The sequence below is a fragment of the Mesoplodon bidens genome (genome assembly GCF_964165515.1).
Source record: "Mesoplodon bidens genome assembly, chromosome: 6".
NCBI classification, from domain to species: Eukaryota; Metazoa; Chordata; class Mammalia; order Artiodactyla; family Ziphiidae; genus Mesoplodon; species Mesoplodon bidens.
This window is the reverse complement of record NC_138162.1, coordinates 91624898-91639121: the sequence shown is the minus strand read 5'-3', so window position 1 is coordinate 91639121 and position 14224 is coordinate 91624898. Positions and strand designations below refer to the sequence as shown.

Genomic DNA, 14224 nt, shown 5'->3' with positions numbered 1-14224 from the left:
AGTACTCATGGTGACAGCACACACAATGATAGTGTCCATGGTGACAGTGCACATGGTTGTAGTGCACATGGTGGCAGTGAAAAAGGGTGACAGTGCCCATGGTGACAGTGCTCATGGTGACAGTGCACACGGTGACAACCCATGCTGACATTACTCACGGTGAGTGTGCTCATGGTTGCATTACCCATGGTGACAGTGCTCACAGTTAGCGTGCCCAAGGTAATCGTGCTCACCATGATAGTGTCCATGGTGACAGTGATCACAGTGATAGTGCCGATGGTGATAGTGCTCACGGTGATAGTGCCCATGGTTAAGGTGCCCATGGTGACAGTGCTCACAGTAATAGTGAGCAAAGTGATAGTGCCCTTCTTGCCTGTGCCCATGCTGAGAGTGCACATGGTGATAATTCTCAAGTTGGTAGTGCCCATGGACACCACCCTCAAGGTGACAGTGCTCGCTGTGACAGGGCCCATGGGGACAGTGCAAACTGTGACTTTGCCTATCGTGAGAATGCTCACAATGACAAAGCCCATGGTGACAGTGACCACGTCGACAGTTCTAATGCTAATAGTGCCCATAGTGACAATACCCATGGTGACAGTACTCATGGTGATAATTCTCCAGGTGATAGTGCCCATGGCGATAGTGCCCATGGTGAGAGTTCTCACAGTGATAGTGCCCATGGTCACATTTCCCATTCTGAAAGTGCTCATGATGACAGTGCCTATGTTGGTAATTGCCATGATAACAATGCTCACGGTGATACTGACGATGGTAACATTTCACATTGTGGCCATGCCCTTGGTGACAGTGCCCATGATGACAGTACTCATGGTGACAGTGCTCACGGAGATGGTGCCCATGGTGAGAGTGCACATGGTGGTAGTGCACATGGTGGCAGTGAAAAATGGTGACATTGCTCATGGTGATAGTGCACACAGTGAAAACCCATGTTGACAGTACTCACACTGACACTTCTCATGGGTGAAGTACCCGTGGTGACAGTGCTCTCAGTGACAGTGCCCATGGTATGAGTGCCCATGGTGACAGTGCTCATGGTGACACTCCCCATGATGACAGTGCCCATAGTGACAGTGCCCATGGTGACATTGCCTATGGTGACAGTGCCCATGGTGACACTGACCACAGTGAGAGTGCTCATGGTGATAGTGCCATTGGTGACAGCACTCATGGTGACCATCCCAATTGTGCCAGTGCCCATGGTGACAGTGCCAATGGTGACAGTGACCATGGTGAGAGGTCTCATGGTGATAGTGCTCACCGTAATAGTGCTCATGTTGACAGTGCAAATGGTGACAATACCCAGGGTGACAGTACTCATGGTGAAAATACCCATGGTGGCAGTTCTCATAGTGATAGTGCTCATGGTGGAAGTGCCCATGCTGACAGTGCTCATTGTGGAAGTGCTCATGGGACAGTGCCAATGGTTCCAGTGCTTATGGTGATGGTGTTCACAGCGGCTGTGCTCATGGAGATAGTGCTCATGGTGACAGGGCCCATGATGACACTGCCCAGGATGACAGTGCTCACAGGGAAATTGCCCATGATAACAATAACCATGGTGATAGTGCCCCTGGTGACAGTGCCCACGGTGACATTGCTCATAGTGATAGTGCCTTTGGTGACAGTGCTCATGGTGAAATTGCGCATCCTGCAATGCTCATGGTGACATTGCCCTTCGAGAGAGTACCCATGTTGACATTGCCCATGGTTACGTGCTCATGTTGACAGTGCTCACAGTGATAGTGCCCATGGTGACATTTCCCATGGTGGAAGTGCCCACGGTGCCATTGCCAACAGTGACACTGCCCACGCTGAGAGTTCTCATGGTGACAGTGCACATGGTGATTCTGCCAATGGCGACATTGCTCATGGTGACAGTGCTCATGGTTGCAGTACCCATGGTGACTGTGCTCAAAATGACAGTGCCAATGGTGGCAGTGCCCATGGTGACAGTGCCCACGGTGACATTGCCTATGGTGACACTTCTCACGGTGACATTGCCCATGGTGACAGGGCTCATGGTGACAGTCTGCATTCTGCAAGTGCCCATGCTGAGAGGGCTCACAGTGAAAGTGATCATGGTAATACTGCTCACGGTGACAGTGCCCAACGTGAAATTACCCATGGTGACAGTACTCATCGAGAAAGTGTCCATGGTGGCAATTCTCATAATGACAGTGCTCATGGTGGCAGTGCCCTGGGTGGCATTGCTCGTGGTGACAGTACTCATGATGACAGTGTTCATGGTGGCTGTTTCCATAGTGAGAGTACCGATGGGGTAGTGCACAAGTTGACAGTGCCCATGGTAACCGTGCTCACGGTGATAGTGCACACGGTGATAGTGCCCATTGTGACATTGCCCATGGAGACCCTCCTCATTGTGAGAGTGCTCATGCTTACAGTGATCATGGTGGAAGTGCCCATGGTGACAGTGCTCATTGTGGCAGTGCTCATGGGGACAGAGCCGATGATGACAGTGCTTATGGTGATAGTTTTCACAGTGTCTGTGCACAAAGTGATAGTGCTCATGGTGGCAGTGCCCATAGTGACACTGCTCATGCTGGCAATATCCACGGTGATAGACCCATGGTGTCAGTGCCCAAGATCACAGTGCAATGGTGAGAGAGCTCACGGTAACAGTGACAATGGTGACAGTGCCACCGGAGGCAATCACCATGGTGACAGTGCTCATGGTGACAGTGCCCATGGTGACAGTGCGCATGATGACACTGCCCTTGGTGACAGTGCTCATGGTGAAAGTGCCAATGATAACATTAACCACGTGTGATAGTGCCCCTGGTGACAGTGCCCACGGTGACATTGCTCATGGTGATAGTGACTTTGGTGACAGTACTCATGGTGAAATTGCCCATGCTGACAATGCTAATTGTGACATTGCCCTTGGAGAGAGTACCCATGTTGAGAGTTCCCATGCTGACTTTCTCATGTTGACAGTGCTCACAGTGATAGTTCCCATGGTGACATTGCCCCTGGTGGAATTGCTCACTATGCCAGTGCGCACAGTGACAGTACTCACGCTGACAGTTCTCAAGGTGAAAGGGCCCATGGTGACAGTGCTCATGGTGACAGTGCACACGGTGACAACCCATGCTGACAGTGCTCATGGTGACTGGGCTCATGGTTGCATTACCCATGGTGACAGTGCTCACAGTTACAGTGCCCATGGTAACTCTGTTCACCATGATAGTGTCCGGGGTGACAGTGATCACAGTGATAGTGCAGACGGTGATAGTGCTCACAGTGACAGTGCCCATGGTTAAGTTGCCCATGGTGACAGTCCTCACGGTCATAGTGAGCATAGTGATATTTCACTTGTTGACCGTGCCCATGCTGAGAGTACACATGGTGATAATTCTCAAGTTGGTAGTACCCATGGTGGTAGTGCCCATGGACACTGCCCTCAAGGTGATAGTGCTCACGGTGACAGGGCCCATGGGAACAGTGCAAACCGTGACGTTGCCTAATGTGACAGTGCTCACAGTGACAAAGCCCATGGTGACAGTGACCACAGTGACAATTCTAATGCTGATAGTGCCCATAGTGACAATACCCATGGTGACAGTACTCATGGTGATAATTCTCAAGGTTGTAGTGCCCATGGCGATAATTCCCATGGTAAGAGTCCTCACAGTAATAGTGCCCATGGTGACAGTTCCCATTCTGAAAGTGCTCATGATGACAGTGCCTATGTTGGTAATTACCATGGTGACACTGCTCCCAGTGATACTGACGATGGTAACAGTTCACATGGTGGCCGTGCCCTTGGTGACAATGCCCATGAAGACAGTACTCATGGTGACAGTTCTCACGGTGATAGTGCCCACGATGAGAGTGCACATGGTGGTAGTCCACCTGGTGGCAGTGAAAAATGGTGACAGTGCTCATGGTGACAGTGCACACGGTAAAAACCCATGCTGACAGTACTCACAGAGACACTGCTCATGGTTGCAGTACCCATGGTGACTGCTCACAGTGACAGTGCCCATTGTATGAGTGCCCATGGTGACAGTGCTCATAGTGACAATGCCCACGGTGACATTGCCTATGGTGACAGTGCTCATGGTGACAGTGCCCATGGTGACACTGACCACAGTGAGAGTGTTTACTCTGATAGTGCCAATGGTGACAGCACTCATGATGACAGTCCGCATTGTGCAAGGTCCCATGGTGACAGTGACCATGGTGAGAGATCTCATGGTGATAGTGCTCACGGTAATAGTGCTCATGGTGACAGTGCAAATGGTGACAATATCCAGGGTGACAGTACTCATGGTGAAAATACCCATGGTGGCAGTTCTCATAGTGACAGTGCTCATGGTGGAAGTGCCCATGCTGACAATGCTCATGGTGACATTGCCATTGGAGAGAGTACCCATGTTGAGAGTTCCCATGGTGACGTGCTCATGTTCACAGTGCTCACAGTGATAATTTCCATGGTTACATTGCCCATGGTGGAATTGCTCACGATGACACTGCCCATAGTGACAGTGCTCATGCTGACAGTTCTCATGGTGATAGTGCCCATGGTGACAGTGCACATGTTGATACTACCAATGGTGACAGTACTCATGGTGACAGTGCTCAAAATGGCAGTGCCCATGGTGACATTGACATGGTGACATTGCCTATGGTGACACTTCTTATGGTGACATTGCCCATGCTGACAGGGCTGATGGTGACAGCCCACATTGTGCAAGTGCCCATGTTGAGAGTGCTCACAGTGAAATTGCTCATGGTAATACTCTTTACGGTGAGAGTGCCCAAGGTGAAAATACCGATGGTGACAGTACTCATCCAGAAAGTGCCCATAGTTACAATTCTCATAGTAATAGTTCTCATGGTGACAGTGCTCATGGTGGCAGTGCCCTGCATGGCAGTGCTCATGGTGTCAGTGTTCATGGTGACAGTGCTCATGGTGGCAGTTCCCATGGTGAGAGTACCGATGGGGCAGTGCACATGGTGACAGTGCCCATTGGAAGCGTGCTCACGGTGATATGACCCATAGTTACAGTTATCACGCCTGTTGTGCCGATGCTGATAATGCTCCCGTTGATAGTGCCCATGGTTAAGTTGCCCGTGGTGACAGTGTTCACAGTAATAGTGAGCAAAGTGATAGTGTACTTGGTGACCGTGCCCATGGTGACAGTGCCTATGGTGACAGTACACATGGTGATACTTCTCCATGTGATAGTATCCTTGTTGACACTGTGCATGAAACAAGGAACAAGGATGTTTTAAAAGACTGGTATGATCCTTAAAACATTTTTAAAATACATGTCATTGATAAAGCTAAAAACTCGAAGGTTGTGTAATACAACAGATTCATCATGGAGAAGAGTGAAATTATGCTGTTTTCAAAAATATGGCAGATCAGATATTCTGCCTAATTATATAGGAAGATTTATCTTAAAAAAATACACACTATTTTAAAGACTTATTTGTTGTAAAATAAGTTAAGGGTATTTCAAAGGGCTTGTCTGCAAACAAAGGTGAGAAGTGGGAAAACACAGAAAGTCGAGGGGAAAATATGTCAATATATACATTGTTATATGGTGAACTAAGCCTTAGGCCAGCAAAAATGTGGAGGACCTGACTCTTAGATACTTACAAGTAAGCTGGAATCTTCAAAAAGTTCAAGTCCTTATAATAAAAAAGATGTATTAAAATTAATAACCAAGTGTTTTATTTGACATCAGAACATCAAAACAATAAACACAGAGAACATTGAAAAATATAAATAAAGATATGAGCAAAACTTAATGAAACAGAAAACGTATAAAATTGAGGAGATTTAGTAAGTCAAAAGAATATTCCTTGAAAAGATTTTAAAAACACACTTTGATTAAGCAAAACAAATACATAAGTAAATAATATACAGAAAGAATCAGGACAATGTTATAGCAGAGAATATATGAAATGCCAGTAAATTTGAACATTTCTGTAAAGTGGACAATTTCCTAGCTCCTAAAGTTTACCAAAACTGACACAAGAGGAAATCATTTAATGCCATCATGTCTGCCCTTGGCATCCTCGGAATGCCCTGGCCTCAGGATGCAGCTTCTGTACTCCATGGCAACCTGCGGATAGGAGTCGGGGCTGCAGGGGGTTGGAACAATGCCCTCACTGAGGGTGTGGGTGTGGCCATCTCTGCTGTGACTGTACAAAGGGCAGGGGAGCAGGGGGCCCAGGGCAGGACCCTCAGAGACCAGAAGGTCAGGGGGGTGGCACAAGCATTTAAGACCAGGGCAAAGAGCACCTTCTTGGTCTGCATGGCATCACGGCCTCTCCCCTTTCCACCCAGGCCCCCTCCTACTTGAAGTGTGTGTGGAACGTGTCTGCAGAGTACACCTCTCTGCAGAGGTAACCATACACCTCGGCGACTTAGCTTATGGCCAGGTGACCGAAGTCGCAGGCAGGTGCGTCCCTGGAACACAAGCAGAGAGGCTCCTGCCCAGGCCCCTGGCCACTCAGTGCCACTGCACCAGAACGGGGGCCCCAAAGCAGCCCTGTCTGAGTCCCCTGCCACCACAGGGAGTATTAGCCCTACACTTCCAGAAAACAGGGTCCTTGCGGGCAACTCATTGGAGGGAGAAAAATAAATCTTTGCCGACTTTCTGCTGAAGCTCACAAGCGTTCACACCTACGCCTCTTACAAGGTCAGCTGTTTAGCTAAACATGAGCTCATGATTTAAATTTACACAATAATGAAGAAATCAGCTACAAGTGGAGACAATCAGCAAAAACAATCAATACCAGAATTAGATTCCCAAGGCCATCCATCAGATGTTGGAATAATCAGGTGCAAGGCAGAAAACATACATAAAACTAGAACTGAAACAAGGAACAAGGATGTTTTAAAAGACTGGTAGGATCTTTAAAACATCTTTAAAGTACATGTCATTGATAAAGCTAAAAACTCGAAGGTTGTGTAATACAACATATTAATCATGGAGAAGAGTGAAATTATGCTGTTTTGAAAAATATGGCAGATCAGATTTTCTGCCTAATTATATAAGAAGATTTATCTTAAGAAATAAACATTATTTTAAAGACTTATTGGCTGTGAAATAAGTTAAGTGTATTTCAAATGGCTTATCTGCAAAGAAAGGTGAGATGTAGGGAAACACAGAAAGTCGAGGGGAAAATATGTCAATATATACATTGCTATATGGTGAACTAAGCCTTAGGCCAGCAACAACGTGGAGGACATGACCGTTAGATACTTACAAGTAAGCTGGAATCTTCAAAAAGTTCAACTCTTTATAATTACAAAGATTTATTAAAATTAATAACCAAGTGTTTTATTAGATATCAGAAGATCAAAATAATAAATCCTGAGAACATAGAAAAAATAAAAATAAAGATATGAGCAGAACTTAATTAAACAGGAAACATAAAATTGAGGTGATTTTGTAAGTCAAAAGAATATTCTTTGAAAAGATTTAGAAAACACTCTTTGATTAAGCAAAACAAAAACATAAGAAAATAATATACTGAAAGAATCAGGACAATGTTATAGCAGAGAATATATGAAATGCCAGTAAATTTGAACATTTCTGTAAAGTGGACAATTTCCTAGCTCCTAAAGTTTTCCAAAACTGACACAAGAGGAAATCATTTAAGGCCATCATGCCTGCACTTGGAATCCTCGGAACGCCCTGGCCTCAGGATGCAGCTTCTCTAGTCCATGGCAACCTGCAGAGTGGAGGCGGGGCTGCAGGAGTTTGGGATACTGCCCTCACTGATGGTGTGGGTGTGGCCATCTCTGCTGTGACTGAACAAAGGGCAGGGTAGTAGGGGCCCCAGGGCAGGGCCCTCAGAGCCCGGCAGGCCCAAGTGGGTGGCACAAGCATTTAGGACCATGCCAAAGAGCTCCTTCTTGGTCTGCGCAGCATCCCGGCCTCTCACCTTTCCACTCAGGCCGCCCTCCTACTTAAGGTGTGTGTGGATCGTGTCCGTGGAGTACACCTTGCTGCACAGGTAACCATAGGTCTTTGCGTCATAGCTTCCTTCCAGGTGACCGAAGGTCACAGGCAGATAGGTCCTGGGGACACACGCGGAGAGGCTCCTGCCCAGGCCCCTGGCTGCTCAGTGCCCCTGCCTCAGAGTGGGGGCCACAAAGCAGCCCTGTCTGGGTCCCCTGCCCAGGACAAAGAGCGTCTCACAGTCCCACCAGCCTGCGACCTTCGGTCACCTGGCAGGAAGCTATGATGCCCAGATCTATGGTTAAGGGTGCAGCGAGGTGTAGTCCGCGGACTCGTTCCTCACCCACTTCAAGTAGGAGGGCGGCCTGAGTGGAAAGGTGAGAGGCCGGGCTGCTGCACAGACCAAGAAGGCACTCTTTGGACTTGGCCTAAATGCTTCTGCCAATCCCCTGGGCCTGCCGGTCTCTGAGGGCCCTGCCCTGGGCCCCCTGCTACCCTGCCTTTTGTTCAGTCACAGCAGAGATGGCCACACCCACACACTCATTGAGGGCAGTGTTCCAACCTCCTGCATACCCGCCCCCTCTCCGCAGGTTGCCATGGACTACAGAAACTGCATCCTGTTGCCAGGGCATTCTGAGGATGCCAAGGGCAGACATAACCGCCTTAAATGATTTCCTCTTGTGTCAGTTTTGGTAAACTTTAGGAGCTAGGAAATTGTCCACTTTACAGGAAGGTTCAAATTTACTGGCATTTCAAATATTCTCTGCTATAACATTGTCCTGATTCCTTCTGTATATTATTTACTTATGTTTTTGTTTTGCTAACTCAAAGTGTTTTTTTATCTTTTCAAAGAATATTCTTTTGAGTTCCTAAATCACCTCAATTTTATACGTCTTCTGTTTTATTAAGTTCTCCTCATATATTTATTTGTATTATTTCTATGTTCTCATGGTTTATTGTTTTGATCTTCTGATGTCAATTAAAACACATGGTTATTAATTTTAATAATTCTTTTTAATTATAAAGAGTTGAACTTTTTGAAGATTCCACCTTACTTGTAAGTATCTAAGGGTCAGGTCCTCCACATTGTTGCTGGCCTAAGGCTTAGTTCACCATATAGCAATGTATATATTGACATATTTTCCCCTCGACTTTCTGTGTTTTCCCACTTCTCACCTTTCTTAGAAGAGAAGCCCTTTGAAATACCCTTAACTTATTTTACAGCCAATAAGTCTTTAAAATAATGTGTATTTTTTAAGATAAATCTTCTTATATAATTAGGCAGAAAATCTCATCTGCCATATTTTTGAAAACAGCATAATTTCACTCTTTTCCATGATTAATCTGTTGTATTACACAACCTTCATTTTTTTAGCTTTATCAATGACATGTACTTTAAAAATGTTTTAAAGATCCTACCAGTCTTTAATTTTTTTGTTGTTGTTTTGTTTTTTTATTAGTTTCTGCTTTATAACAAAGTGATTCAGTCATACATACACATCTGTTCCCACATCCCTTCCCTCATGCATCCCTACCAGTCTTTTAAAACATCCTTGTTCCTTGTTTCATTTCCAGTTTTATGTATATTTTCTGCCTTGCACCTGATTATTCCAACATCTGATGGATGGCCTTGGGAATCTAATTCTGGTATTGATTGTTTTTGCTGATTGTCTCCACTGGTAGCTGATTTCTTCATTATTGTGTAAATTTAGATCATGAGCTCATGTTTAGCCAAACAGCTGACCTTGTACGAGGCTTAAGTGTGAAAGCTCGTGAGCATCAGCAGAAAGTTCACAAAGATTTATTTGTGTCCCTCCACTGAATTTCCCGCAAGGACCCCGTTTTCTAGAAGTGTTGGGGCAGTACTCCCTCTAGTGAAAGGGGGACTCAGACAGGGCTGCTTTGTGGCGCCCGCTCTGGGGCAGGGGCACTGAGCGGCCACGGGCCCGGGTAGGAGCCTCTCCGCTTGTGTCCCAGGGACCCACCTGCCTGCGACCTTTGGTCACCTGGCAGGAAGCTGTGACGCCCAGACCTATGGTTAACTGAGCACCTAGGTGTACTCCGTGGACACGTTCCACACACACTTCAGGTAGGAGCGCGGCCTGCGTGGAAAGGTGAGAGGCCGGGCTGCCGCGCAGACCAAGAAGGCACTCTTTGGCCTGTGCCTAAATTCTTGTGCCACCCCTTGGGCTTGCCGGGCTCTGAGTGCCCTGCCCTGGGCCCCCTGCTCCCCTGCCCTTTGTTCAGTCACAGCAGAGATGGACGCACCCACACCCTCAGTGAGGGCAGTGTTCCAACCTCCTGCATCCCCGCCTCCTTTCTGCAGGTTGCCATGGACTACAGATGTTGCATCCTGAGGCCAAGGCTTTCCGAGGATGCCAAGGGTAGACATGATGGCTTTAAATTATTTCCTCTTGTGTCCGTTTTGGTAAACTTTAGGAGCTAGGAAATTGTCCACTTTACAGAAATGTTCAAATTTACTGGCATTTCATATATTCTCTGCTATAACATTGTCCTTATTATTTCTGTATATTATTTACATATGTTATTGTTTTGCTTAATCAAAGTGTGTTTTTTAAATCTTTTCCAAGAATATTCTTTTGAGTTACTAAATCACCTCAATTTTATTTTTATTTATTTATTTTTTTAAAAGAATGGTAACATTTGTATTTATTTATTTTTATATTTATTTATGGCTGCGTTGGGTGTTCAGTTCTGCGCAAGGGCTTTCTCTAGTTGTGACAAGTGGGGGCCACTCTTCATGGCGGTGCGCGGGCCTCTCACTGTCGCGGCTTCTCTTATTGCGAAGCACAGGCTCCAGACGTGCAGGCTCAGTAGTTGTGGCTCACGGGCCTAGTTCCTCCACGGCATGTGGGATCTTCCCAGACCAGGGCTCGAACCCGTGTCCCCTGCATTGGCAGGCAGATTCTCAACCACTGCGCCACCAGGGAAGCCCCTCACCTCAATTTTATACGTTTTCTGTTTTATTAAGTCCTGCTCATATCTTTATTTATATTTTTTCTATGTTCTCAGGGTTTATTGTTTTGATCTTCTGATGTCAAATAAAACACTTGGTTAGTAATTTTCCTAAATCTTTTTAATTATAAAGATTTGAACTTTTTGAAGATTCCAGCTTAATTGTAAGTATCTAAGGGTCAGGTCCTCCACATTGTTGCTGGTCTAAGGCTTATTTCACCATATATCAATATATATATTGACATATTTTCCCCTCGACTTTCTGTGTGTTCACACTTCTCACCTTTCTTTGCAGACAAGCCCTTTGAAATACCCTTAACTTATTTCACAGCCAATAAGTCTTTAAAATAATGTGTATTTTTTTAAATAAATCTTCTTATATAATTAGGCATAAAATCTGATCTGCCATATTTTTCAAAACAGCATAATTTCACTCTTCTCCATGATTAATCTGTTGTATTACACAACCTTCGAGTTTTTAGCTTTATCAATGACATGTACTTTAAAACTGTTTTAAAGATCCTACCAGTCCTTAAAAACATCCTTGTTCCTTGTTTCAGTTCCAATTTTATGTATATTTTCTGCCTTGCACCTGATTATTCCAACATCTGATGGATGGCCTTGGGAATCTAATTCTGATATTGATTGTTTTTGCTGATTGTCTCCACTTGTAGCTGATTTCTTCATTACTGTGTAAATCTAGAACATGAGCTAATGTTTAGCTAAAGAGCTGACCTTGTAAGAGGCTTAGGTGTGAAGGCTCGTGAGCTTCAGCAGAAAGTCGGCAAAGATTTATTTGTTTCCCTCCAAAGAGTTGCCCACAAAGACCCCCTTTCCTAGAAGTGTTGGGGCAATACTCCCTCTAGTCACAGGGAACACAGACAGGGCGGCTTATCGGCCCCCGCTCTGGGGCAGGAGCACTGAGCGGCCAAGGGCCCGGACAGGAGCCTCTCCGCGTGTGTCCCATGGACCCACCTGCCTGCGACCTTCAGTCACCTTGCAGGAATCTACAATGCCCAGACCTATGGTTAACTGAGCACCTAGGTGTACCTCACGGACACGTTCCACACACACTTCAGGTAGGAGCGCGGCCTGCGTGGAAAGGTGAGAGGCCGGGCTGCCGCGCAGACCAAGAAGGCACTCTTTGGCCTGTGCCTAAATTCTTGTGCCACCCCTTGGGCTTGCCGGGCTCTGAGTGCCCTGCCCTGGGCCCCCTGCTCCCCTGCCCTTTGTTCAGTCACAGCAGAGATGGACGCACCCACACCCTCAGTGAGGGCAGTGTTCCAACCTCCTGGAGTCCCGCCCCCTCTTCGCAGGTTGCCATGGACTACAGAAGCTGCATCCTGACGCCAGTGCGTTCCGACGATGCCAAGGACAGACATGAAGGCCTTAAATATATTAGGTAGAAAATCTGATCTCCCATATTTTTGAAAACAGCATAATTTCACTCTTCTCCATGATTAGTTCTGGGCCATAAATGGGTGGCAGTGGCAGCTTCCTCCCTCTTCGTCCACTTTAACGTTCCCAGACCCCTTCACACCCTGCACTTCTCAGCACACTCACTCATTCCCAGCCAGGCCTCGGCTTCACACAGACTCTGCCCAGATTTGCTCACGCTCACAGCTTGCTTGCAGTCAGTCTCCACTCATCCTCCATGGCATCCCATGCAGCTGCACTACTAGCCCTCAGCCTGCTGATTCTATGGACCTCCCCTGGTAAGGCTGAGGGGAGGTTTAGTGTGGGGGGCAAGTAGCAGGGTTGTCTAGGGCTCAGACTGCTTGACGCTGGACGTGAGGGACTCTGTGAGTTAGGACTGCATGTTTCAGTGAACCTGGGTTGTGCCCCGTGTGTTTGCCTGTGAGTGGCAGTGTACCTGGGCTCCTGAATTCCAATATTTATCTGTCTCTTGGTGTATCCCGGGCCTATGACTAGCCCCGTCTCTTCAGGCTCTATTTCCTGCTGCTTCTGTTTCCCAGGCGGGAGAGAACAGTGTATACTGTTAAGGTGGAGGGAGTGGGAAGTACTGGTCTAAGAAGGGTCAAAAAATTATCAGTGGTCAAAAAATTTAACAACTCCTAAGTTCTGTTAATGACACCCTCCTGCTACCCACCCCACCCCGTTCCCTACCCCACATCCTTCCCCCCACTGACACTGTAACCAGCGTGAACTCTTCATTTGTGGGGAAGTTGAAAAGACTCAGGAGAGAAGTTGGGGTGATCAGGGCAGCAGGAGGGCATTTGTGGGGCTCAGGACACTGGTCGTTTGCTGAACTGCTTAGAAGTGCTTCAGTATATTTAGCGAATATCAGGTCTAGCTGCCGCCACACACAGACAGGCATCCTTAATGCCAATGAGGGCTGTGGCCTCCGTTCCCCAGTGTCCCTGTGTCCTGACACTAATCCTACCCCAGCTCTGGGAGATGCCAACGACGCTGAAGACTGCTGCTTGTCTTTGACCCAGTGCCCCTTCCCTGGATTCCTGGTGCTAGCCTATCTCTACCTGCTCATCAACAATGGCTTCAGGGTGTCTTCCGTTGTGTGAGTTGCAGGACAAGCCTGACTAACCTCACCTCCCCCATCAGCCCCTGGGGAGACCCACCCCTACCTTCTTATCTCTCTTCTCCTTGCCAAGCCCAACCTCTGCAAGGAAGCCCCTGCAACAGGCTCCTGGGTGTGGTCCCCGGACGCTGACCCTCACACCAGGGCCTTCCAGGAATCTGGGTTCCAGGGCTCTATTTTCTCTAACCTCTGACCTCTGTCTCCATGTTCACCACGCTGAGAGTTTACCAGGTCTGTGCACCCCAGACCAGCCCTGGGTGGGCCGCATCATCCGGAGACTGCAGAAGAACTCAGCCAAGGCAAGCCTGGCCCTCCCCAGCCCTGCCTCCTCCCTCCAAGCCCCTGCCCAAGACCCCAGCCCATGACCTTGCCTCTCCTTCCTCCCCCATGGAAAGCACTAGAGCAGGTAGCCCATGATAGCCCCAGAGGGAGACCTGTGTCTGAGGGAAAGAATGTGAATCACTGAAGCCCTGGGGAACCAAGGACCAGAAGGGAGGACCAGGCTTCCTGCTCCCCTGCACCAGAACTGACCCCGCTGGGGTGGGGCAGGAGTGTGGGTGTGAGTGTAAGTGTGGATGAATGTGGTGGACGCACAACTTTTCCATGCCCAGACTGCAGTGTTTCCAATAAAGCCCAGCTGGTACCCACGAATCCATCTGTCTGCTGTCTGTCTGCTGTCTGTCCAGGAGGACTGTGATAGGAAGGGGGAGGTGGAATGGCC

General features: G+C 47.5%; 1 long non-coding RNA gene and 1 pseudogene across 3 annotated transcripts in view; one reads left to right on the top strand and one right to left on the bottom strand.

The window, feature by feature from the left end:
* LOC308619425 overlaps positions 1-14224 on the bottom strand; it is a 930003-nt gene that overhangs the window by 870997 nt on the left and 44782 nt on the right. The window lies entirely within an intron of this gene.
* On the top strand, positions 12402-13868 carry LOC308618782 (C-C motif chemokine 19-like; annotated as a pseudogene). The gene is made up of 3 exons (XR_014017891.1): positions 12402-12661; positions 13356-13482; positions 13692-13868. The product of XR_014017891.1 is annotated as a C-C motif chemokine 19-like (transcript).